Source organism: Grammomys surdaster, unplaced genomic scaffold (assembly GCF_004785775.1).
Source record: "Grammomys surdaster isolate TR1022 unplaced genomic scaffold, NIH_TR_1.0 219, whole genome shotgun sequence".
Lineage (NCBI taxonomy): Eukaryota > Metazoa > Chordata > Mammalia > Rodentia > Muridae > Grammomys > Grammomys surdaster.
The window spans coordinates 1113954-1140917 of NW_021604664.1; the positions used below are offsets into that span (position 1 = coordinate 1113954).

General features: G+C 45.5%; 1 protein-coding gene and 1 pseudogene across 4 annotated transcripts in view; one reads left to right on the forward strand and one right to left on the reverse strand.

The window, feature by feature from the left end:
- Nucleotides 1-53: 53 nt before the first annotated feature.
- Nucleotides 54-151, reverse strand: LOC114625625 (annotated as a pseudogene).
- An 8917-nt stretch (nt 152-9068) lies between these two features.
- The window catches only part of Psd4 (pleckstrin and Sec7 domain containing 4), a 34778-nt gene continuing 16882 nt past the window's right edge, over nt 9069-26964 (forward strand). For 2 of the 4 annotated variants that reach the window (XM_028772815.1, XM_028772819.1), the window contains exon 1: nt 23002-23115. The gene's annotated coding sequence lies outside the window, so the exon portion shown is untranslated. Of the gene's footprint in view, nt 9200-23001; nt 23116-24434; nt 24457-26964 lie in introns of those variants that run through there. The other 2 variants (XM_028772816.1, XM_028772818.1) reach the window with 2 other exon arrangements.

Here is a 26964-nt window from a genome sequence, read left to right on the forward strand (position 1 = left end):
AATAGGGTTACCATAATTATAAATTCCACCTTCTCTCTGTCTCCCCTACTCCCTGTCTCATGACCATACCAAAACCTCCCCTTCTTTCAATTAGCAATAATCATGCCTCAGATGAACCTCATTGGCTACGATACTACCACTACACAAAGCTTAAAACTTCCCCCTCTTATTGCTGTAGTTAGACTTCAGATGTTTCTTAAAATATTCTGAAAGGAAAGCTTTAGGCCACAACCATCTGCAAAAATGTCAGTCCAACACATCCAAGAATCTCTGTCTCACGCATATATACATCAATATCTTGTGAATAGTAGCTACTTGAAGTTAGCCCCTGTACACATCAGTAGGAATTTACAAATTAGGTCAGCCAATAAACCTGTGTGGACTGGATTGAGACCAGGCAAGTTTTGAAGGAGCTCATAAACCAGGGAAAAATGTGGAGCAGAGCAGAGAAAAATGACACCAGATGGCAGTAGCACTCACGCACTTTAGTAAGCAATGTTCTTTCACCAGTACAAGGTGGATGCTCACCACCAGCGTCTGCCCAAGCCTGATGGAGGTCCCACACAGAAGGGGAAGAGAGCAAAAGAAGCCCCAGGATAGATGGGAGTTGAAGAGGAGGTTTCCACACCTAAGGAATGTCTCTCAGAGACACATCAGGGAATCTCTGATTTTTTACTCCAAAGGGAAACAATTTGGCATAAAGTTATTGGGTTTAGTTGGGTCTGTATCTTGGCAGCCAATAGGACTTTAGTGGACAAGCACCTGCTTATTTGGGCTATATTTAAAACAACAAATGTGCAGACATTTGAGTTTGACACGGCTGGGCTTTGGAGTTCTTGGCTTGCACTGAAGATACCAGCCACTACACAAAATCCATCTTTGGATTTGGAGTGGAACAAGGAATGGAATGCAGCAGGGGAGACCAGGCTGAGGTAGCACATTCAAGGGAAGTCTCCTTCCAGTTAGGAGCAGTAATGGTGAGACTGGGGTAAGTCTGAGGACATGAAAGCTTAGGTTGTGAGGGTCTAAGGTGCTTTAAAGTATGTAAATGCACCTTGTAAAAGAAAGTGACTTAAGTTATATAAAAAATGAACAACTCTTCAGATTTCTTTCCCTCGCTGTGCTATTGTTATACTAAGACTTCGAGCGTTCAGAATTTTAACAATCAAGAGTTCTGATGAGCTATTTGTTGTAAGTCAGGTGCTCACCAGCCATCTTTCTCAGCACTAGCAGCTTATTGATGTCATCACCCACCGCCATGTGATAGGTCTCATTGCCACTGTCACTGTGAGTTCATATTTCCAGGTCCCAGACACGCCAAATTGCTCCTGGTCACTCTCTCCCTCCCTCTTCCCTCCTCTCTCTCTAGGAATGAGAAAATTGCTGATTCTTCAGAAGTGTGTGATATACACCTGTAATATCACCACTTGGGTAGCTGAGGCAGGAGGATTGTGAGTTGGACACCACATGGGTTGCAAACTGAAACTACTTTAAAGAAAGAGAAATTGATAATTCCCTGCTGTCTCAATCATAAGGTTGGCTAAAATGCTAGGTGTGGGAGGCACAGCTTAGCATAAGCATTGGAGAAACCAGGATCATCAAGCACAGGTAGGCGGCTTGAAGGGGTGCTATTTTCTTCAACAGAAGGAAATAAATGGCACCTGGTCACCTGGAATGCTGGATTAAGTGGCTAGAAAAAAATCTGGTGGTTTTTTTTTTTTTTTTTTGCTATTCTATTATGAGCCAACTTCCACCTGAATCCCCACAATATCCTGAGAATTGTTTAGGCCCTAATTCTGGGCCTTGTCAACAGTAACTAGAACTCATTCCCATGAAAGAGGCCTGTCTTAATTAGGGTTTTAACTGCTGTGAACAGACACTATGACCAAGGCAACTCTTATAAGGACAACATTTAATCGGGATTGGCTTACAGGTTCAGAGGTTCAGTCCATTATCATTAAGGCAGGAACATGGAAGCATCCAGGCAGGCATGGTGCAAGAGGAACCTTCATCTGGAGGCTGCTAGCAGAAACTGGCTTCCAGACAGCTAAGAGTAGGGTCTTAAAGCCACACCCACAGTGACACACCTACTCCAACAGGGCCACATCTTCTAATAGCGCCACTCCCTGGGCTGAGCATACACAAACCACAACAAGGTCCCATGTGCTTTGCATTCTCCACCAATAGAATCCATCCTTACGCTTGTCACAGATCCTACACCCTAGCCCTTGTTTATCAGCCAATAGAATTCATTCTTATTGTAAAGGTCACAGGTGCTTTGCTGCCTTGCTAGGGAGTTTCTATGTAACTATGCCTAACACTGTATTGTTATAACTGTCATGTGGAAACTTTTTTCAAAAGTTTTACTATGCTTAAATATGTAAGAAGAATAAACAGTAAGGGTAACCTGGAGGTTTTTCGGGGTTGGTTGGTTGGTTGGTTGGTTGGTTGGTTGGTTAACTGGTTGATTTTGTTTGGTTTGGTTATTTGAGACAGGATTTTTCTGTGTAACAACCCTGGCAATCCTGAAACTCGCTTTGCACACAAGGCTCTCCTCAAATGCACAGAGATCTGCCTGTCTCTGCCTCAGTTCCCAGAGAGTTTCATTCTTCACATTACGTCTCCAACTGCTTGAGGGTCATAAGGCTTGTGGGTACCTGACAACTTGGAACTTCACTTTTTTTGGCAAATAGTTTAAACAATGTCACTATGACTGATATTAAATCGGTATAGTTTTTGTAGTTTTGTTTATAAAATATCTAATCCACAGAAGTAAATCTCAAAATGTTTTCTATTGAACCCAGTTATCTTAGAAAAGAATGGATTGTGAAAAAGAATTGGGGTTCTTATTTATGAAGTTGAATAGAGGAACCATGGGCTTTGGTGTCTTGATCGCACGGGGGCAAGAAAAGAAGTTCAGAAAATTTCCACCAGAGGGCAACCATCCAAAAAAGAATCTTGGTTAGACACCTCCAATTAGCTCAGTTCTTGCCTCAGACTAGTCAAATTTTGTTTTTTTCCAGACTCCCCAGGGAAAATCTGCCCCCACACCCTTCTAGGCTTTCTTATCCACCAATCAAGGCAATTTAAGATAGTTACTTGGTAAAGTGCATAACCCCACCACCCCCTCAGGACTGTGTTCCCCAGGATGGCCTTATCCTGTGGCTCTGTGTGCCTCCTGGGAACCAGTCCATATAGCTCTCTAGATCTTAGCCTCTCATACTCCTCTTTTTGTTGACACATTCCGAGAGGAATATGACATCTCTCCCTATCCCACTCAAAGGATCAAAGGGACCTCAGGGCACCTTTGGCCCTACAAACACAGGACTGTGTGTTTCAGAACAGAGCTTGAAAATTATAGTTCTAGCTGGGTATTAGAACCCAGCATCGAAAAACTATTTGAAAGCCTCATTCATATCAGTGGGTTATATTTATTGTTGGGCTTCAGACCCCAGAACAAACAGCTGAGATGCATATCTTTCATACCAAAGCAGACCTGGCCTCTAGGTTCTCCCAACATCCCTCAGTCCCTACCTAGCATATGCTGCCTTCTACTCTACCATCCCAGCCCAGGGACTGGGCTGCCCTTCCCCCACAGACTCTTCCCTTATAACCAGACATTTTAGTCTCTCTGTCCCCTTTCTCCTCTTTTGTCTCCCAAGAGCTCTTTCTCTCTTTCTCTTCCTCCCTCCCTACTGTCTCCTTCCGCCATGGCAACTTCCCTTGCCTCCTTCCTTGGGGCTTGAGAACCTGCCCTCCTTAGAGCAGCTTCCCAAAAAACCTACATTTATACATAATTTAATCTGGCTTGAACTGGCTCATTTTACCAATGGAGAAACAACAACATTTATAGCCAACCAAAAGCAATGATATGTAATGTAAGTGACACATAGAAAATGTAAGTGACATACAGAGATCAAGGAATGGTTCCATCTGCCATCTATTTTGTTTGAGCAATTGGAAGTCCCCTTCCCTTTTAATTGATTGATACCCTTACAACAGTGAGGCTGTTTGTATTCAAGTTAGGCTGTGATTTGCCTGGATAGAGAAATCTTTAGGCCAGATTTAGAAAATGCAGGAACAGCTTTATACTAAACAGTTCAATTTAACATGAAGTAGTGTCTCGTTGTTGATTTGAATTTGCACAGTATATTAAGTATTTCACTGTGTTCTGCTTAGCCGCTCATCTATATTGTAATAATAATCTATATTATTTCAAACTTGTCCTCATCATTTTTAAATTCAATTTTTAGAGAGAGAGAGAGTATCTCACTTCTAGACTCCAAGTTTCAATCCTCCTGTCTCAGTCTCCCAGTCTCTGGGATCACGTGTGTGTGTGTGTGTGTGTGTGTGTGTGTGTGCTGCCACAAGAGAACATTTGTGCTCTTCTTGTTGTTTGTTGCTACTTTAGACTGAGTAGATTATTATTATTATTATTAATTATTATTATTATTTATTATTACTATCATTGTTATTACAGGGTTTTTTTTCTGTGTGGTGAATGCATGATGTCTTTGTGTGGTTGTGCTTGAGAAGGCTAGGCTGATTCCATGACAGACTGTGTTCCATAAATAGCCAGGGCTGTACCTTGTGTTGTGGCTGGACTTGGTAATGTGTAAGAGCCACCCAGGTGGTACTGGTTTTGAAGGTATGAAGGGGTCATGAAGAGCAATTGAGGCTTGGCACTGTGAGAGGTCATGGAAGGCCATTGGTGAAGAAAGTGCAGCCTCAGTTGTAGTTGATGGTCTAGGACTGAAGGGGTCAAACAAAGGAGTTGAGGCACCATGAAGAGAGCCTATGGCACAGAGGAAGACAGCAGTGTTTTGGAGATGCCAGTACCATGAGATGACCACTAAGAACAGCAGCAGCAGTGGGGTACAGGCAGCTGGAGCCTAGAAGACAAGGTGTGTGCTACAAAGAGCAGGGCTGGAGAAGTGACCCAAGCCCTTGGAGGAGCCCAGAAGATCGTGAGTGGATCCCAGATATTGGACAATTGGAGTTTGATTTTGCTTTTGATTATGACTGTGCCCTGATATTTTTTCCCTCTTGAAGTAAGAAGGTATTTTAGTGAAGGCTGCAGTTAAGAGACTGAATTTTTAAGACTTTGAACTTTAAAAGATATTGGATATTTTAAAGGGATTGAACTTTTACTATGTAAAGACTGTGGGACTTTAAAGTTATTTAGATCTTAAGGATGAATAAGAAAGTAAGGGTTGAGGCTTAATAGTGATGTGTTTGTGTGTCAAGTTGACAAGGGGTCAATTGTACTTGCTGGTTTTGTGTCAACTTGACACAAGCTGGAGTTATCACAGAAAAGAGCCTCCCTTGAGAAAATGTCTCCATGAGATCCAGCTGTAAGGCATTTTCTCAATTAGTGATCAAGGAGGAGGGCCCATTGTAGTTGGTGCCATCCCTGGGCTGGTAGTCCTGGGTTCTATAGGAAAGCAGGCTGAGCAAGCCAGGGGAAGCAAGCCAGTAAGTAACATCCCTCCATGGCCTCTGCATCAGCTCCTGCTTCCTGACCTGCTTGAGTTCCAGTCCTGACTTCCTTTGGTGGTGAACAGCAACATGGAAGTATAAACTGAATAAACCCTTTCCTCCCCAACTTGCTTCTTGGTCATGATGCTTGTGAAGGAATAGAAACCCTGACTGAGACACTGGCCCTACTTTTTATCTGTCTAAAATTATAACCAATATATGGATGCATTATTGTGGCTTTGTTTTGCATTTCCCCAATAGCCAATGAAGTTACACATCTTTTTGTGTTTATTGCCTATTTGTCTATCTTATTCACAGATATTATGTTCAGGGCCTTTGCCCTTTCTATTTCCAGACAGGGTCACAGTAAGTTATACTACCTGTTAAGCAGTGGAGGTTGCAGACTTTTGACACCAGCCCTGGACTTTTGCATATTTTTAGAACTGGACTGTTCTTTTTATATTGAGTTATAAGACTCAGATATTAAACAGTCCTGTTTGTACCAGAACCACCTATTGAGAAGGCTTTCCCTTCGCTACAAATTACCTTGATACTTTGGCTATGAGATTTATAGATCTACATTTGGACATCCTAACACTGTTGTTTTGGTCTGATTTTCTGTCATTTTAGTTTGAAATATTTGCTCATATTTCTTATGGTTTATTCTTTGACCCACATCTTGCTTAGACGTGTATTGTTCAATTTCCAAATGTCTCGTGTGGGTTTCTAGATAAGATACTGTTGTGTGCTCTTAACTTTATGTCCTTGTGATTAGAAAATATGGCCATATGAGTTTCTGAATGTAGAGTCTCTGGTAGTCCTTGTGGAATGTTCCCTGCACAGCTGCAAAGAATGTGTGCCATAATGTTGGTGTAAAATTTCAAAAGATCAATTTGATCAAGTTGGGCAACAGTGTAGTTTAGGTCTTCTGCATCCTCGTAGGTATTTTATACATTGAATTCACAAGTTATAGCACAAGGGTTTAGGACAACACAGTGATAACTGTGTTTTATTCTCTAGTTATAACACAGGGCTTTATGACTATACAGTAATGACTGTTTTTTCTCTAGTTATAGCACAGAGGTTTAGGAGTACACAGTGATGACTGTGTTTTCTCTCTCATTTCTCTCAGTTCCATCAGCTTTTACCTTGTGTACTTGGTAATTTCATTGTTGGATAAATGTATATTAAGAATCATCTTAGTAACTTGATATTTTTCTCACTTTATATTGACCCTTTTATTAATGATATTATCTCCGTATTAAATTTTACTTTATCTAAGATTGAACATTACAGGGGCTGAAGAAATGGCTCAGGAGTTAAGAGGATTGGCTGCTCTTCCAGAGGTCTCAGTTTAACCAGCAACCACATAGTGGCTCACAACCATCTATAAAGGGATCTGATGCCCTCTTCTGGTGTGCAGGCATACATGCAAATAGAGCACTCATATACATAAACAAATAAATCTTTTTTTAAATGCTCAAAACAAAACAGAAAAACCCTTTCTCGAAAAAACAAAAAAATTCTCAAAAAACTAAACATTGCATAGTATACTTCCCACATTCTTCTCATTTCATTGTACATATTTGTTGAGTGTGTCCTTTGTGATTTCAGTGCAAGTAGGACATGTTTTATTAGCCTTTTGGTGGCTTTGCATTTTAATTGAGGTGCTTAATGTCATTACTGATTCATTTTTATTATCCTATTTGTCTAATAATAATCTTTTATGTATTTTACTGGTTTGTCCTAAATTTAAATTGTATACATTATGTAAAAATCCGTGACAATATTGTCCCTTTTGTACTTTGTGAATTTTATGCATTCTGCTTCTATATGAGTTAATAAACTTCATCATAATATGTCACTATTTTAGTGAATAAACTTTTAGATAATGTAATAGAAACAAGAAAAATCATAGATTTAGCTTTCTAGTGTTCCAAGTTACTTTCATATTGTCACCCTCATTTTGAATAATTTGTTCACTATATTTTATAATAATGCTAACAAAATTTATATTGTACTATTTATTAGTTATAATATCATTTAAATGTGTATAATATTTTTAATTATAATTTATCTGAATAATTACTTTTTTCAGACTTTCTCTTCTTGCTTCTTATTTAAGAAAATTTCATGGGTACAGTTCAACAAGGTGACAGCTTATTATTTGATATTTTTGTGTTTCTGTATGTGTGCATATGTGTCTTCATGTGTATATACCACATGTGTGCAGGTGTTTAAGGAGGCCAGAGAGGATGTCAGATCCCACAGAGCCAGGTACAGGGAGTTGTGAACCACCAGTCATTGGTGTTGCAAACCAAGCTGAAGTCATTGAACTGTCTCTCCAGCCCCAGATTGTTTTCAGCATCTTAAAGATGCCATTTCAGCATTTTCCTGTATGATGGCTTCTAATGAGAACAAATTCATTCCTGTATGCAAGCTGTGTTACTCTTCCCTCTGGATGCTTCTTAGTTTTCTCTGTTTGTCTGTGTTAAGTGGGCAACTATGAAATGTCTCCAATCTGTATTCTTCCCAGTCTATATTCCTGTCATAATTTCATAGAAAACAATTCATTACAGCAACAGCACAGCAATATTGCTGAATAGAGTCCTTGAGCCCAGTGTCTACAACAATGTATGTTCTTCCTTAGATCTTAAATGTCCCTAAAGGTACATATGCTACAGGCTTGGTCCCCAGCAGAGGAGGTGAACCTTTTAGGAGGTGGGACAATAGAAAGTTGGGTCATTAGCACTATGCCTTTGTAGAGGGTGGACCTTGCTCCTTCCTGTCTCTCTGGTGTTTCCTGGCCACCATGCTGTGAACAGCCTCCCTAACAGCCATTCCCTAGCATGACACAGGACTAAACATGACCAAGTGACCACAGACAGAAACCTTAGCAACCATGGTTCAAAATCTTTTTTTTTCCTCCTTATAAGTAGTTTATCTCAGGTACTGTATCATAACATGAAAGATGTGTTACAAGACAATGAAGATGTTATATGTTATATGTTATAGGAGAGAAGCTCCGGCGGTAGGTCTTACCTGTAGTGACGGGAATACACTCTGGATGGCGCCAGAGAGAGGGGTATTGAAAATACATAACTGTCAGTCTATGTCTAAAATTATGTTTGGGCAAGTGTCTCTACATTTCAAGTCGCAGCTGTTTGCCAGCATGCCCTCAGTCACAGTGGGTCAACAGTTGCAAGCAGATGAAGCTCTGAGCTCCAATAATGCCTTCTTTGCCTGTGTCTACTAAATGAGTAAGAAATAATGGATTTGGGGCGATACTTAATTATTGTCCCATTGCAGGCATGCAGCTTATGTGGGTCTGGCCACAGTTTCCGGTTTATGTGCTTGACAAAATCAACCAAATGGGGCGGAGAAACGCGGCTCTGTGCAAGGGTTACACCAGGCCCAAGCCTGCCGCCCAGCCCAGAGTCCCGGTCAGACCAGTTGGACTGCTTCGCTCTAGCAAGGCCCGCCCCGATCCGCCGACCGCCGCCCTCCCGGAAACTCGGTTCCGCGGTGCGCCTCCCCGCAGCCCTCGCGGCTCCGGCCGGCGCCTGGGCGCGGAGCCAAGGGGCGCCGGGCTGCCGGAGCCCAGAGGGACGTGGAGAGAGGCACGTGCGAAGGTTTCAGCTGCAGTGTCAAGAATTGGATCTGTCGTCCTCCTGATGGTGTCTCCACTGTGGCTGCGCTGTGCACCGGTCAAGACCAGCAGGTGAGCACCTGAGGAGAGCCCACTGGGGCCAGGACGTCAAGGACAAAGTTGAGGAGAAGCTCTAGGAGGCTGGAGAGCTAGCAGGAACCCCAAGAATAAAGCCTAACTGAAGAAAAGGTTTGGTTGAGACCCACTGATAATCCTGGTATGGAGTCCTGTAGGCTCCAAGTTCCCAGTAAAACAGGAGCCTTTAAAGATGTGAAGGGCTTTGCTTCAAATCTTCCCAATGTTCTCAGGTGCCTATGATGACGTCTGGGGTGAACCTCCCTGATGACACGTGTTTGCTGGGAGCTTAAAGGCTGCCCCCAGGAAGGCGCTGACATCTTGGAGAACGGGCAGCTCGTTTCCACATGGTTGGCACAGGCCCTTCTCCTGAACTCTTCTTGTTATATCTGTCCAGAAAACAGCAAACATTCTTGGGAAAGTAAACATCATCCATTCAGATGATAAGTCACCTTCCTCTCTGGTTCCTTTTGGGACTTAGGATTCAGTCTCATTTGTCCTTTCAGTAGAACGGCAATGGAACCGGGGTGTGAATTATGCTGGGTTTTTCCAGGATGCAGGACTGCTTTTGTTGGTCTGATACATGCATCCACCAGTCCCCTGTGTCCATGACCTATATGTTTAGGTCGTGAGGCCAGCATCAAAGCCAAGTGCTGGACATCTCCATTTTCATGTGCCTGCCAACCTCATTAGCCCAGCCCCTTCCCCAAGCCCTGAGTTGATTGGGTGTAATTAGCATCTAATTAGATATCTATGGTTCCTCTGCATGAGAAACTACTCAAGGTCAAGGTTAGTGAGCGTGGAGTGAGTATTGTCTTCCCAGCTTAGCGGTTACTGTTCTTGGAGGGTAATGGGAAGATTCCTTTTTCATTTATTCAATGGATACTCCCCAGTGGCTGCCGAGCACTCAGGCACTGTGAACTCCTTGCTCTCCTTTGGATAGTTTGCTTGGAGAAGAGAAGGCAAGCAGGTGAATTTTGTTATCTCAGGGTGCTGAATGCTGTAAGACAGAAACAAACAAAACCTTGTGAGGAGAGATGTGACAGGAAAATGAGAGAAACTGTCCTGCTAGAAAGGACGCAGCAGTCATCCTGAGTGAGGTGGGGAAGTGCTACCATCTTCAAAGCCTACAAGTCTGCGCAGCACAGAGATGGGGAGTTACAAACTGCTTCTAAGGCCTTGGAGCACTGCATGAATGGGGTGGGGAGGAGCGCTCAGAGAGCACTGCATGAATGGGGTGGGGAGGAGCGCTCAGAGACCACTGCATGAATGAGGTGGGAAGTAGCACTCAGAGAGCACTGCATGAATGGGGTGGGGAGGAGTGCTCAGAGAGCACTGCATGAATGGGGTGGGGAGGAGCACTCAGAGAGCACTGCATGAATGGGGTGGGGAGGAGCGCTCAGAGAGCACTGCATGAATGGGGTGGGGAGGAGCGCTCAGAGAGCACTGCAGGAATGGGGTGGGGAGGAGCGCTCAGAGAGCACTGCTTGAATGAGGTGGGGAGGAGCCCTTCATGAAGTCCAAAGAACATTTCTTTTGGGAATGTCTAAATCTAAAATAGAACTATATCTTCCCAGGAGAAACGTCTTGTATTCTATTTGCTTATTCATTTAACAGATTTTTGCCCAAAAGTCTATACTTTCCAGGTTTAAATCCCATTAATAAACGAGATAGTTCTTTTCTTTGTAGATGCTATTTTCTTGTGAAAAGAAATGAATAATTATTTATTTATGAGAGCCACGTTACATGCTATGTTACACAGGCTAGCCTTGAACTCTTGGTCGTCCTGCCTCAGACTCTGCTCCCATAGGAGCTCCTACCTTCAGCAGAGTGGTCAGTACAAGCTGGATAGAAGAGGTTCAACTTGAACAGGGACTTATGAAGAAGATAGGACATAGCCATGTGACTGCCCAGGGGAAGAAGATTCTCACCAGGGAATAGAGAGTAGAAAGTCTTAGAGATGAGCAAGGCGTGATTCATTGAACATGTTGGGAGACTAGAAGGCTGGAGTAGCTCTGGCAAGTCACACAAGGCCGACAGGAACCAGAGCCACTGAGAAAAGCAGACAGCACCTTTAGGAAGGCCAGGCCTGGCAGTCCACATCAAGCAGGGTGAATGCTGGTGCTTTTTCACCGCTGTCACAAAATACCTGACAAAACCAGAATAAGGTAAAGTTTACTTTGGCTTACAGTCTGAAGATACGGTCCATTACTGGGAGAAAGGCATGGTGGCAGGAGCCTGAGGCAGCTGATAACACTGTGTCTGTGGTCAAGGAGCAGGGAGAGATGCATGTTAGCCAACATACAGGAGTGCTTCCTTCACTTAAACTTTGCAAGCCCGACAGTGGTGGCCCATGCCTTTAATCCCAGAATTCGAGAGGCAGAGGCAGGATCTCTGTGAGTTTGAGGCCAGCCTGGTCTATGGAGTAAGTTCCAGGAAGCCAGAGCTACACAGAGGAAACCCTATCTCCAAAACAAAACACAACAAACAAACAAAAAAAACAAGCAAACTAACAAAAAAATTTAAAAGGGGCTGTGGAGATTGCTCAGCAGTTAAGAGCACTGACTTCTCCACCAGAGGACCCAGGTTCAATTCCCAGACCCACACGTCAGCTTACATCTATAACTCCAGTTTCAGGTGATCCAACTGTTTTACACACACTCATGCAGGCAAAACAGCAGTACACATGAAACATAAACAAATAAACAAACTTTTCTAGAATCACCCTCATAGGGAAACTCAAGTGTGTTCGTTGGTGGGTTTCAGCCTAGTCGAGCTGACAGAGAGTAGAAGCTGAGAGCTACACCATCTGGCAAGAGAGGTATCTCTTGCTCAGTACCCATCAACGTGTTGTAGACCCACACAAGGAGAATGAAAGTAGCAAACTTGGGTTTTGAAGATGGCAGAAAATTGTCACCTTCTGGGAAATTCCTAGCAGTTTTATTCTGAAACTAATTAAATGATGCAATTAGCAGGATTTGACAACAAGACACGTAGCTGGACAGCAGAGCAACTGTGATACTGAGAAAGGGCTGTATACTAGGCCCCTTAGCCGCTTATGTGTAGTAACAGCATAGTCAATCCCCACAGCAGGGCTTTGAGGTATGTGCTGTTGCTATACCGGGGCCTGGAGAGAGGAAGAAAGTTGCTGAGGTTGCATGGCAAGTAAGAAAGGGACAGCCTGTGCCATCAGGTGGTAGAGTGTCTGCTTTAACTGTCATGTTGTAATAGAGACCTGGCCTCAGGCCCACACTGCTAAAGTTCTATCACAGAGTCCTGTCTGCTGCCCCAGCTTTTACAGAAATGTGGAGTTGGCACTTAGAAGAGAAAGATTCCCTCATGAAGCAGCGGCATCTGTGCCTTCATTCCTGAAAGTACTGGTCCTGGGCTGTGGAGAGATGGAGAGGACAGGCACAGGACCAGCTAGTCATGTTCTGTTTAGAACTGGCCAGAGAGAGGCCCAGCCTCATGCCCAAGCTTCCATTTCCACCCCCTGTGGATTGAGAGCTGCTCAGCTGTCAGCCCATTCCCATAAGCCCTTCGGATGCCAGCCCTATTCCCAGCACCTCCTCTGCTCTAGCCTGAAACAAAATTGCTGAGATTGGGTTCTTTATTTTTGTTTAAAATAAATGTTTCCTTTAGAACATGGTTCTGGAGGCTAAGAAATCCAAGATTGTGTGGCTGGTATCTGACAAGGCCTTCTTCCTGCATCCTAACAGGAGAAGGGCACCACAGAGCTGGACGAGGAAGCTAGTCAGAGTGATAAATAACAGAGTTACCCTTGCGATGTTCATTAAGTTATTAATTTATTCACGAGAACAAGAGCCCTTGTGACCCATCACTACTGAAGGTTCAAAATTATGTATGACTGAGGATTAAGTTCCCAACTCAAGAGAGGTAGGGGACACCTTCAGATGACAGTAACTGGCTTTGCAATGAACTTTGATTTCCACACAAAATAATGGAGTGAACGGGAGGGTGGGAAGCCCTGTGCCACTGGCAGAGCAGTAAGGGGAGGGTTGTCTTGGAACATTACTGCAGGAGGTGCAATAAAAGGCACAGGGCATGGGGGTAGCATGATGATGTGTGCTTTATAGTTGATTATTATTATTATTATGAGAATACTCCCAGAAGACAGAGGCAAGCCTGAGCTACATGAAGAGACCCTGTCTCTAAAACCTAAAAACAAGAGAGGAGACACTAGGGCTTTGAGTACATTTGCTCATGATAAACATGCATTTATTTATTTATTTATTTATTTATTTATTTATTTATTTATTTATGGAGACTGGGCCCAAGTGCCCAGGGTAGCCTCAAACTGGCCTTGAACTCCTGATCTTCCTGCCTCCACTTTTTATGTGCTGCGTTTATAAGCATGTGCCACCAAGACCAGTTTTATATGTTGCCAAGTACTCTATGAACTGAGCCACTCCCTAGCCCTTAATAGAGACTTCAACCTCCTTTTATCCATAGGAAAGATGAAGAAATCTCTAAAGGGAGAGAGATTCGGGAAGTTCAGGTCAAAGCAGCCCTGTGCTCTGAGTTTAAATGATTAACACGGGCTGTAAGCTTAGGAGACACAAGTCTTCTAGAAAAGCATAAAAGTATATGATATGAAGTGCAGCACGGAGGTTGTGGGCTAAACTAATGTGACTACATTCTCAGAGGCCATTTCTTAAGGACACATATTCTATTTGTAAACAAGCACACAAGCAGACACACTCACCTCCCTTTTTTCCCTCTTTTCCATTTACAGATAGTAAAAATAATATTCAAACCACGTACTTATTTGTAAACTTAGCCATTCTCAACAATTAATCTTCAAAGTATATACATGGATTTCACCATTTCTAAACAAATCTTGAATGTCTTGTTGGATGAGTATACCATGTTTATCAAGCCAATACCATGGGTTACAGGTTATTTTCCCTTGTTTGCTAGAATAGACCATAATGCATTAGATCTCCCTGCACCTCATCTGTTTTTGGAGACCTGTTTCAGCAGTGTGAGAAACTTGTAAATGTGAATTAAAAGTTACGTGTGTGTTAGACTATCGATGCTTCCAGCCACTCTCCAGCAACACAGCATGACTTTCACTCATGAAAGTGATGACCTCCCAGGACTTCCAACAACCCAGGGTGGTATCAACTCACCAACCTTGTTAACTTCAAAATGTCATCACACTGTGGTTTTAATGGGTATTATTTTCTGAGGAATCATTTTATCAGTTCTCCATATATTTTAAGCTGTTCATCTTTCGAAGTACTCTTCATATCTTTGGTATGTTTATGAGCTTGATATTTCTATTACAAAATACCAAGAGATCACCAGCTTGTAAAGAGGAAGTGTTTCTGTGGGCTCACAGTCATGCACGTTTTCATCTGTGACCAGTTGGCCTGTTGCTTTGGGCCTATGACGAGACACAGATAATGACCTGAATATGTATCAGATGAAACAGAGAGAGAAAAGAAGAACTGGGTCTAACTTCTGCTTGATACACCCCCAATAACTTACAGCCTCTCAGTTTCTCCTACTTCTTAAAGGCACTGCTAAGTAGCATTATGTGCTGAGGACTGGACCTTTATTGCATGACCCTTCCAGCAGAAACTACAGTACTTGGCCTGGGCTTTAAATCAGATATTGTTCATTTTGTTATTGAATTATAACCTCCCCAACCCCAACCTCCCCAGTGACAACCCTGATGTGTTTAGGATGGGTTTATCCTTGGAGCTGGACATATCTGAGGAAAATACGTGATGTTGGCTTATGTATGCATGAACCACACAAATTACACTATTTTATTTTTTCTTTAAAAATCTTTTATTTGAGAGTGTGCCAAAAGTTCTGAGGCTTGGTGGTTGGCATCTTCACACCTGAGCCATATTGCTGGCTCCATGGTCTTTTTTTGAACTTACTAAGACAGGACTTCAGACCAAGCCTGCTAATGGCTTTCTTTAATGGCCGTCGTTCTTTTCTGCTTTTTTTTTTTTATTGGATTACCAGTAGTGTACATTTAGCTTGCTTTTTCTGATAGCCATATAGCTGGAGTTTGGAAAATATTCTAACAGTCGGTTATTATTGGATTAGTCTAAAAAGGTGGATGGGGTTATTGTGTTTAAAACCCTGAAGGGAGTAGAGGGTTGTGTAAGAATGGGTGAAAGAAATAGAGCTGACCAAGAGGACAGTGGAGGGCCCATACATAGGGATTGTGGCAGGGAAAATGTTGTGATGGAGGGTGTCCAGTCAGTAGCGATTTCCAGGGTAGGGTGATGTCATAGTGGTGGGAAATTGGGATGGGCTGAGGACCTGTTCTATCTGAGAGTCCAGGAGCAGCTGCTGCTCTCAAATCAGACAGGAGTGGTCACAGTAGCACTGAGCCCTCTGGGCATGAGAGAACAAGGCCCAGAGGCTGGTGGCAAGGCTGCTCACAAGAAAAGCAGCAACTGTGAGACTGTTTGATACACAGGACCTGTGAGGGGCAGGCTCCAAGGCAAGGGTGGAGAAGGTGTTCTTAGCACATCAGCAGGCTAGGTCTGAAGTCCTGTGGAGAGTTCATCGCTGGGCTGGAGAGGGCTTAACAAGTCTTCAGTGAGTGGCTGAGGGGAACAGGTGAGGGTGAGATCACCGGAAGAGCAGGAAGAACAGAGTGAAGGCCTAGAGAGGCCTGGCCAGAGCAAGAGCCCCACGGCAGCTACATTAAGAAGTGGATGGACAGGCTGAACCAGCTGATGAGTTAGTGTACATTTTTAGTGGACTCTCTGACATTCTGGAATTTGAACGACTAGAGATTGGGGTTATAGACAGGCCTAAGGAACCATCCCTTCCTGCCGGCCTCGGAGGATGCAGAACATACTTGGGCAGAAGAAGGCAAATGGTTTAAGAAGACCAGTGTGGTGGTTCAGCTCCCCCAGGTAGGAGCTGAGATCCCCAAACACTGTTCCTGCAGGGAGGTGCCAACCCTAAGGACGACATGGTTGGAGCAGCTTGGGTCTGTGTTCAGTACTACAGAGCTCTAGTACAGGCCATGTTAAGCACGGGCTCTCCCAGGGGTGTGTGTGATCTTTCTGGTTACCCAGGAAATGCCTCAGGTTTTCTTTCTCCTTCACCCTGTCAAAGTATTCCTGCCATTTTCTTAATAATACCATGTTTTACTGCTAATTATATACGCTTACCGTTGTATACCAGTCATTGATTAATGGCTGACCAGAAGGAATGGGCACTGTGAAGAAGACATTCTTCAACTCCCCAGAAATGCTCCAAGCTTGTAGGAAGTGTCTCCTCAGTTGTGTGTCCTTGTCAGGACTTTTAGCATGAGAGCTTTTCATCTATAGTATCTTTATTTAGTGGTTTTCTTTGAATGTAGAAAGCAGGCATTACCTATTTTGAGCATCTTAAGTAATATCATCTGGGAGACTACAGGCTTGCTATAGCAGTTGTAATGTTCCTAATGCATAGTTACATGTATGCTTAACTAGTAAAACTGTTCAGCATGTATATTACATACCCACTTAGATACAGCTTGAATTTGTACATTCACAGAGAGGTAATCTTGGAGCAGAAACTTCCTCACAATCCTGTGCACTAGAGGATAAAACTGTTTCCTCTATCTTCTTAGTGACTTGGAGCTGAAAATAAAATAGAAAAAATATATAGATTAACAGGAGGAGTTAGAATTTTGAATGGTTACATTAAAAATCTATGTGCATAACTTAGAGAAAAGGAAGGGCAGGAAGAGGCTTCTGTAGGAAGAATATGTAAGTTTCTGTTGGGAAAAAAGATAGATACAAGGAGGAAGAATGAAAGAAAGCTTGTGAGCCTGTAGAGGCCAGCCAGAGTACGCAGAGAAACCCTGTCATGGAAACCCAAATGTGTGTGTGTGTCTCTGTGTCTGTGTCTGTGTGTACACATGTATTTATGTCTTAAATTGCATGTATTCTAAACAAGCATAAAGGAGTTAAAGTCTTGTAAAAATTTCAGTGAGGGGAAAGTCTCAATGTTGTGATGTTTACCTAAATAAAGTTTCAGAGAATTAAGGTCATATTGAATATAGAAACAGTTTTATTTCCTTTGTTTGTGGGGGCGAGGGGTACATGTCAACCTCAAGTGCTACTCATCAGGCGTCATGCACTCCATTGGGGGGAATGATTCTCTCACTGGGACCTGAGACACACACCCCCCCAATTGGGCTAGGGCGTCTGCCTCCCTGGCACTGGAACCGTAAGTAGGTGTCATATGGTGCAGCTTTTTCATATGGGTGCTAGGGCTTGGACTCATGTCTTCATACTTATATGGCAAGCAAGCATTTTACCAACTGAGCTAGCTCCCTGGCCCATAAACAGTTTTCCTGTTTAATAATAGACTTTCAGCATCTTTCTGCTTAAATGGTTTTTACAAACAAGATCAGTAATAGTTGCCTAGGTTCCACTAACCAAGGTAGAGGATGTGTGTACTTTTGCCCTTGTAAGTAATGGTGAGCTAGTGTTCTCCAGAAGATGTTTAGTGGGTGCCCTTCAGTGAGGGAGGGTAGATAACTCTGGAGACCACTCACTGACTACACAAGAGGGACAAGCCCATGACAAGTACCTGTAGGAAAAGTGCTCATCGTAAAATCTAGTTGTGAGGTGACGGCAGACAGGAAAGCCTTGGGAAAAAAGAGTGAACTTTCCTGAGAGGCAAAGGAAAGTCTGGGCACTGTGGCTTGGGCTCTCTGCCCAGGAGCCACCTGTCCACAGATATAAGGGGTCTCTAATTTGACCAGACAGGGACAGAACTGCTTCCCGGGGTCACCTGACCTGGACTGAGGAGCCAAGGCAGAGAGAGATACTTGCGCTTGCTTTGGATTTCTTGCAGGGGACTGAATGGCAGGCTGGGTGAGCGCTCTGCCACTGAGACATAGCCAGTCTAGTTCATGTGTTTTGAGATAATATTTCACTAAATTGCTCAAGCTGGCCTTGAACTTGCTTTGTAGCCCAAGCATGTCTTAAACTTTCCATCTTCCTTCTCAGCCTCTTGAGTAGCTGGGATTGCCGGCCTGTCTGTGGTCCACGCCCACTTTCACAATCACTGTCTGACTTCTTCAAAAGCTGATATAGTGGATGTGTTGGGAGATTGGCAATGATTCTTACCATATTTTTTGTCCTGACACTGAGAGATGCCCCGCCCCACCCCCCGTCCCACCCAACCCCCCACCTGCCACCCCCCACCCCAATTCTAAGCCACAAGTACCCAGGTGGTAGTGCCTTTGGTCCCTGCTGAGTGTTAGCAATTGAAGACCTGGCCCACCCCCCTCCAATTTCTTGCTCTGATCCCTGAGAACCCACCTCCTGGCCAGTGTGATATAAACACCTAACTTGCCAGAGGGAGATCTGGCAAGGTTAGTGTCCTTTTTTCTGTCCTTTCTGAGGACTCATGCTTGCAAGAGCTCACATGGGTGGTAAGGAATGTGACTCTGCCTGCAGATACTTGAGGACACAGCTGCCTTAATTCAGGCTTCTCCAAAGGAAAGGGCTTTTTGTCACTCTGCCTGCTGCTTGCCCAGAAGTTCAGTGTTTCAGGTCAGCCAGCCCTAGTTTTGACACGTCCTGATTGATTACAACACAGAAGCCCCACTGGCTTGGAGAGGAGGTCAGCCCTCTACCTCAGTGCTGTGATGCCTGTTTCTGTAGCATATGGATGACAGCAAGGCAGAAGAGAGGTGCTTGCTGGGCTCTGTAGTGCTGACTGTCAGTAACTACTCTGACCCCCAGTCTCCTTATCTGCCTGGAGCATGGGGACGGTAATACTTCATCCAAGAGCTCTGGAGGGAAAGGGCCAGTGAACTAGGAAAGCCTGGTGAAATTCTGCAAATGTCTGTGCATGGGGGCTCAGGACAGGATGTTGCAATAAGTCGGGGTTTCTGTCTCCTCCCTCTGGGCCTCATGAGGGACTCCTCTCTTAAAAGGTGCCCCTCCCCCTCTCATGCTCACTGCAACCACCTGTGTTGAAGGGCTTCCTTTGTGGACAAACAGGAAGTAGCTCATCTCTCAGGGGCACGGAAGATTCTGGTCAATGCAACATACCTTGGACTATGTGGGCTGTGGGCTGCAGACTATGTGGTCAAGATGTGTTTGGGTTCTTGGAGAGGATGGTGGACTAGGGAGAGACTCCATGAGTGGAAGGAGAAGGATGCTGGAGGGAAAGCTCACTACCTGAGACTCTGAGACCGGTGTCCATAATGTCCCTCTAGCTGGCCTCCACCAAGGGATCCTCCACCCAGAGTTTTGCTTCTTATACTATCAGGAGATAAAAGTTATAAGAGATGAATGCAGGGTGACGACTCCAGCAGTCAGAGAAGTCCTTCCTGACCCACGGCCTGGAAGGCGAGGGAAGGGCAGATTTCCCTTTTGTTTTGAAGTGATTAGGAAAGAGATGAGCAGTCAGTCAAATGGAGGAGGGACAACTTAGGTCAGGCACTCTTCTGTCAAGTGAATGCCATTTGTGGTCACAGGGTGGTGGGCGGCTATTGACTGCCTGCATAGCATCCAGCCAGCTTCAGAGAGCTAAAGTGTGTGGACCATGGGAGATGAAGCAGAGCCTCCAGTCAACAGGACAACCCTGCTCGCCTCCAGTCTCTTACCTCACGGCCGTCTGCTTCAACCGTCACCTCTCAGTGTCACTCTCGGTGGCCATGTTCAATGAAGGCTCACTTTCCTTTTTGTTGCCCTTGATAGTCCAGCAGGCTTCAGCATGGCCAACCACTTCCTCCTTCAGAAGCAACCTCCTCTCTCCAGTAACAGCACTGTCTTGTTTCTGTTACCTTTTGATAGCCTACTTTACAAACCACTCTCCTCCCAACCTGATAGACTCCACCATGCCTGGTTCAGATACCTCTCTGGGGCCATACCAGCCCCTAGACTCCAGGCATGGTGTTCAGTTGCCTGCCTGAATTCCACAGATAGCTAAACCAACGCTTAAAAAGTCAAACTCCTGATCGCCTCCCATAAGCTCCCCTGCCTGGAACTTTTCCATGTCAGCAAACGCCATTGCTAGCATTGCTGAAGCCTGGAGGCTGCCTTTGACTTCCCTCCCACTTTTACACCTCCCAGCTGAAAGCAGCCAGGGGTCCCAGTTGCCCCCAGAGATGGACTCTCCTTTCTATGCCATTATTGACCTTGCCCAAGAGAGTGTCCTTCCTTATTAGGTCCCCCACTCCACCTCCAAAGCCACCTAACTGGGGTTTTGCTCTTAGGTAGCCCCTGATGGTTGATCTTCATTTAGTAGACAAATGATACTAAAATAAATGCATAAGTAAATACTTCTTTGGCCCTCAACTCCCAACTTCAAATGTGCCTTGGTCCACAGTTGGGGGACCCAGTCCACTCTGTCCCCGGATTTCTCCCAGCCCTGCTGACTGTTTCCTGGACATTAGACATTTCCCATTCCAGATATGGAATTACACCTGCACCTGCACTGCTCTTCCCTATTGGGCCCACTCCACTTGGATAGAATATATCTCTGAGTAGGTTGTCCCTGACCTCTGACCTCAGAGGCAGTGAGTGAGCTCACCCTGCCTCCACCCTGGTTTCTCTCATCCCGGCATTCTCAGCATTTTATGAGCAAATGCTGGTTAGCTGGTGGGTGTGCCTGCTCATTTTCTGTCTCTAGATTGGCAGCTCCCTGTGAACAAGCAGCATGTTTTATTCCTGGTGTGGGGTTGGAAACACAGAAGGTGCTGGCTGGAGTGCTGCGTACCAGAGGCAGGGCTAGAGCCTGAGAAGAGGTTTGCTTCTAGGTGATAGATTTCAGTTTCAGGTTTACCTGCCATGGGAGGAGACCAGCTGTGTGGAGAGTTGTAAAGTCCTGAATACAGGAAGCACTGCAGCTTGGAGGAGAGAATCAGCCAGGATATGGTGAATTGGAGGTGTTTGTGAGATTCAGCTGTGCATGCTAGTCTTACAAAATAAGTGGTTTGAGCCTTCCAGGGCCAACAGGGTCTCATTCAATGTATCAAATACATAAAGGTTACCTGAAGCTGACAGATGTCAGGTTAATTGTGTCTTGTTTCTCTTTACTTCCCTAAGTCCTATCTTAGCAGCAGCCTGCAGGTCCAGGTCTGAAGCAGGCTCCTCATCATCCTCTCACTCAGATCAGGGTGGCAGAACCCCACACTAGCCCCAGCTCTCTTTCTCTTCCCCACTCTAACCCTGCATCATAAGCTGGAGGGGGGAGGGGGACTTGAGCATGACTCTCAGCCTTACCCTCTACCCCACCCTCTGCTATCAGCACGCTAACCACCCTAAACCTAGTCTTGGGCTGTATCAACTGCAGTGTGTCTAGGGACAAAGCAGGCTCAGAACAGAGAATTCTCAGGACTCTCCACACCCAGAGGCATTCCTGAGTCTAGGTAAGTGCATCTCTATGGCCTCCATCCATCTGTGAAAGTCGACAGCTGGAGGAGGCCTGAGTTATAGTCAGGCCATTTCAATGTAGGCCACATGCAGAAGGCCCATGACTGAGGCCTTGACAGCACCATTGTTGTGGGCAGGCCCAGAAAGAGGGCCCAGGAAAGGTAGTGAGTTCATGAGAGCCAGCGCTGTGGCTGTGGCTGTGGCTGGGGTGGGGTCGTAGGAGTCGAGACTGAAGACTCCACCTCCAAAGCCACCTAACTGGGGTTTTGCTCTTAGGTAGCCCCTGATGGTTGATCTTCATTTAGTAGACAAATGATACTAAAATAAATGCATAAGTAAATACTTCTTTGGCCCTCAACTCCCAACTTCAAATGTGCCTTGGTCCACAGTTGGGGGACCCAGTCCACTCTGTCCCCGGATTTCTCCCAGCCCTGTTGACTGTTTCCTGGACATTAGACATTTCCCATTCCAGATATGGAATTACACCTGCACCTGCACTGCTCTTCCCTACTGGGCCCACTCCACTTGGATAGAATATATCTCTGAGTAGGTTGTCCCTGACCTCTGACCTCAGAGGCAGTGAGTGAGCTCACCCTGCCTCCACCCTGGTTTCTCTCATCCCGGCATTCTCAGCATTTTATGAGCAAATGCTGGTTAGCTGGTGGGTGTGCCTGCTCATTTTCTGTCTCTAGATTGGCAGCTCCCTGTGAACAAGCAAGTGTGGCTTTCACTGGCCTCTATCATCCTCGAAAGCACTGTAGCCTGTCCCAGGGACTTGTGTCTAGAACTCAACTCTTAGAAAAAGACATTTATCAGTTCATATGTTTAACTGCTTGGCTTGGATCTAGCCTTGCAACTTCCCATTTGTGCAACCTGAAGCAGCAGCTGGAGCTGTACAGTGACTGAAACGGTCATGCTTTATGAAGTCAGAGTGAGAACCGGCTAGGGAACCTTTGTTAACTGTATGATAATATCCCAGGTGTCATTATCATAATCATATAAAAATTGAAATGTCCTATGTGGAAAACAATGCTTGAGTTGAGGCCCTTCTCTCTCGTGGGTAGGGTGGGGAGACCACACAACTAAGCTGAGGCAGAGGCAGAACCTGGAGTAAAACTTCAAGAAGGAAGGAGGAGGGGCGGTTCACAGACCAGGCCTCCTATTCTGCTCCTTTCTCTCAGGCCCTGGTGTTGTGGGGAGAAGGCTAATCTGTGGTACGTTCTTTCTGGGGAGGTGCTCCAGGGTAGTGGCTTTCAAGGAGCAGATACATAGATAGGGTTTGGGGCCCTCGGAGATGCTGCAGCCGGAAGTGGAGGCCCTTGTCTTGTGGGCAGGAAGTGTGAGGTACTGAGCTACTTACTCTGAGGGCTAGGGAGCCCTGGGGAGCGGGAGGGGTATGTGTCACAGTGGTGAGGGGAACGGAAGGCGGAAGCTTTAGTCACCATATTTGCAGGCAAGCGGCAACTTTGCAGCAATTAAGTTCCTGGGGAAGGGGGTTCGATCGGATCAGCTGAGGAGAGCCTGAAGGTGAGTTAGGTGGGCTTACGGGGGTCGGGGGCGGGGAGAGTAGGGTATCTGGTTAGGGGACCATAGAATAGAGTTTTATGTGAGCTCTCACGGCCAGGGCTAGGAACAGGTACACCAGATGGAGATAAGTTTCTAGACTTGATCGCTGCTTGGGTATCTGACGTGAGCCTAACCTCACTGGACCCTTGCGGTCCCCAACCTTTCCTCCATGCTGACCTGTGTAACTCTCTATCTGGCCCTTCTCTGGTGTCTACTTTCCCCTCCTTTCACCAGGGCCTCTAGAAATCTGTAAGGTATACAGTGAAAGGTAAAGGGTCGAGGCAACCTGCCTGACATCCTCATGACTGTCAGAGTTGAGGTTCCAGCTTGCCCTGACTGTAGACCCTGAAGACTGGAGTCCCAGGGGCGTGCTGGAGCAGCACTGGGTGTGGCCACTGCTGAAATAGAGTGAGGGCTTCAGGCCTTACGGTGCTCTCTGCTCCACACTATGCTCAGGTCCCATCCAAAAGACTAGAGTTAGAAGCAGGGGACAGCCTCCAACTTGTTTAGTTGTTGAGTTAGGACGATTTTCCTGATGTGTAAGAGGAATAATGTCACTCCCAAAAGTGTCCCTCTATGAGACGCCTATTGTCCCTCGGAACTGGTCCTCAGTTACTGCTTTCATATTTCAGGCCTAAAATTCCATAGTTAGAGTCATTCTTCTACTAAAGGGACTGAGAAAGTTGACCCGTCAGGACTAGAACTCTTAGACCCCTTACCCTAGCTTGAAAACATATGCTCCAAGTAAGCATATCCCCAGCCCTCTAGGATGGCGGAGCCTCACAGCACCCCCTCCAGCTATCGATCAATTGGTGTAGAGCTCATTGCCCAGATGCTGGGGTAAGAGGACCAAGGACGAAGAGGCTTGGCCTGAGCTCTTAGGGGGCCTTTGCCTCCCGAGGCCACAGTTGTTCCTGAGCTTTGAGTTAGGTCGGCTCCCTCTTTCCAGCCTGTTACTCTTTGCTCTCTTTTTGAGCCTCAGTTGGTTTCACCATGGGCTATGGGGGCCCCTTACCCCCTACATTTGCATGAAGGCTTTCTTGAGAGTAGGAGGTGGGACCTCCCCTAGTCAGTTCTCACAGTGCTCTGTGGCCAAGTTCAGGTAGAGGTACCAGTCCTGTCCCTCCATTCCAAGAAACTCTGTTGTGGCTCCTTCCCCTCAGGACACTGCTGCTGCCTGGGCCACACAGGGACAAAACAGCTCCCCTCCCATGCCTTTGGAAGGTCCGGGGTTCTTATGGGGTAAAAAGGAGGAAGCAGGCTGCCTTGCTGAATCTGGAAGCTTAAACTGGAGTTTCTGTGGTATGTGGGATGTTCCAGACAGGGGGCTGAGGGCTGTTTTCTCTGGCAGGCCAAAAGCCGACAGTATGTGGATATGGATGAGCTTGACAAGGAGGTAGGGGTGTGTGTGTGTGTGTGTGTGTGTGTGTGTGTGTGTGTTTACTTTTGCTTCTCTGTGTGAATGGCAGAACCACAGAATTAGGCTGAGAAAACAATTTCTTGAGCACCTCCTAAGGACCAGGCCCAGGATCAGCACTCAGACCAGTTCCCATTGCTTAGCAAACCTGCTGAGTAGCTTTTCAGTCTGATTTCTTTATTCTACAGCTAAGGGACCAAGTGATATTTCCCTCTGTCATGGGGCTAGTCAATTATAGAGTTAGCATGTGAATATTAGTCTGTGAGCCTCTCCATCAGCATTCTTCACTGTCATCCTGATCCAGGCTGTTAGCATTCCTCCCATGGAAAGCTTGTCTTGGGGTACTCAGTTGCACATTCTTAAGCTAGAATATAAAGCTGGGTCTGTAAGCCATGAGTGAAAAGCAAATCCAGGTGCCCTCTTGCTCCCCCTGCCCTGCAAGACCAAAAACATTGCTGGGCTAGGGATGTTGATAGTCTTTGCTTAGCAGGCACAAGGCCTTGGGTTTGATCCCCAATGTCATATAAACCAGGCCTGTCAGAGCACTTCTGTAACTCTGACACTGAAGAGGCAGAGGCATTAGTATCACCCATGAGTTCAAGGCCAGCCAGGGTGGTATATAAGAAGACCTTGTAGTGAAAAACTAAAAGAAAAACCCATCCTTGATGCTCTAGGGTAGGGTAAGAGGGACTGACCTCCTGGTCTTTGTGTCACTCCTCTCCACCAGCTAGATATACAACTGAGCTCCTGAAAATTCTCCCTAAAAATTGTCCTCCTGGTGAAATTACCTGAAATGGCCTAGAGAGAAAGCTTAGCAGAAAGCTGCTCTTCCAGAGGTCCTGAGTTCAAATCCCAGCAACCACATGGTGGCTCACAACCATCTGTAAATGGGATCTGATGATGCCCTCTTCTGGGTTAGTGTGAAGACAGAGCACTCATATACATAAAAATAAATAAATAAATAAATAAATAAATAAATAAATAAATAAATATTTTAAAAGAAAAGGCAAGAAAATGACCTGAAATGCGGAACCCAAGACTGAAACAGAGGGCGCTCAGTGAGACGGTCCTGCTCCCTTTCCTACCTGCCTGGTCCCTCCTCTCCTGTATGTTCTAGAACACTAAATCTTTTCCTTGGCTTGCAAAGACATTCTGCATCACCCAGAATGTGTCCTTAAACTTCCCAAGCATCACAGAACTCTGAAGAACTGGAGGGCCACTTTGTTTTAGAGGCAATAGAACCCATCTAATGAGACACAGTCCTGCTGAACCCGTTCCTTGTAGCTTTTGTTCCGAACCTGAGATGAGAGATTACAAAGGAGATGCCTCCAGTGACCCCTCCCCTAAGGGAGGTCTTCTAAAGTCTCTAGTGCCATGCTGGAGACAGGCCTGTGATGCATGGACCGTCAAGGCTCTGAATTGTAGCAGGTTCTGAGGTATATGTATATGAGGTATATGTACTTCACTGCAGTAGCTGTCTGAGGCCTTTGACACAGAGAGCAGTATGGGCAGAAATCAGTACAAGCATAGGGAGTAAGGTAGCCCCTCTTGCCCTTTTGACACAGATAGCAGAGGCTGTAAGTTCTCCAACCATCTGGGGCTGGAGATGTGATGAGAGACTGAAGGACAGCTGCAGTGCCTGGAGAAGACTGACAGGCAAGACCAATTTCCATCCATCTGACTCAGAGCTAAGGTTAAGCAGAGAAAATGCCTCTGCTTTTCTGAAATCTATCTTTGGGAGGGGATGAGTCCCTCTAAATAATAGAGGGTCTTGAAGCCTGGTCAGGGGCCTTTCCCAGGGTGCTAAAATTACAGAGCTTTGGTATCATCGAGCAACTCCAGATTTGTAAGGGATGTGGTGTCAGAACAGGGTGAAAAGGGAAAATCTACACAGGGACTCCATATTTTAGGGTCTTTTAAAAGTAGACGTAGAAGATGGAGAGACTGGTATACACTTTAGCCCCATTCTATCTCTCTCTGACACTCACAGGCAAAAGCCCTGTCTTTCAGGTGACCTTAAATAGTCCATATATGCCACCCAACCTTGATGTATAAGCTCTGGGGATTACCATTTGTTGAGTGTCTAAGAGTAGGCCAAGCCTGGGTTGACAATGATGCCAACCTCCCTCTGAGGTGGGGCCCTTCACAAGTGGCCCTCAGTCACAGCGTTGACCTTCTAGGTTTATCCATTCAGCTCTCAGTGGTGAGGAGGGGTAACTCCAAGCCCTTTGGTCATTAATTCACCCCACACATTCTACTGCTTGGCATGGAGGAATTGAACTGTCCCCGTGGGGTTCAGGTAAGACCATCCCACCCACTTTACTACCTGCCCAGGGTATAGGAACACAGTTTGAGGTCTGGAGCCTGAGAAAGGCTCCAAAGAGGTAGTGCTA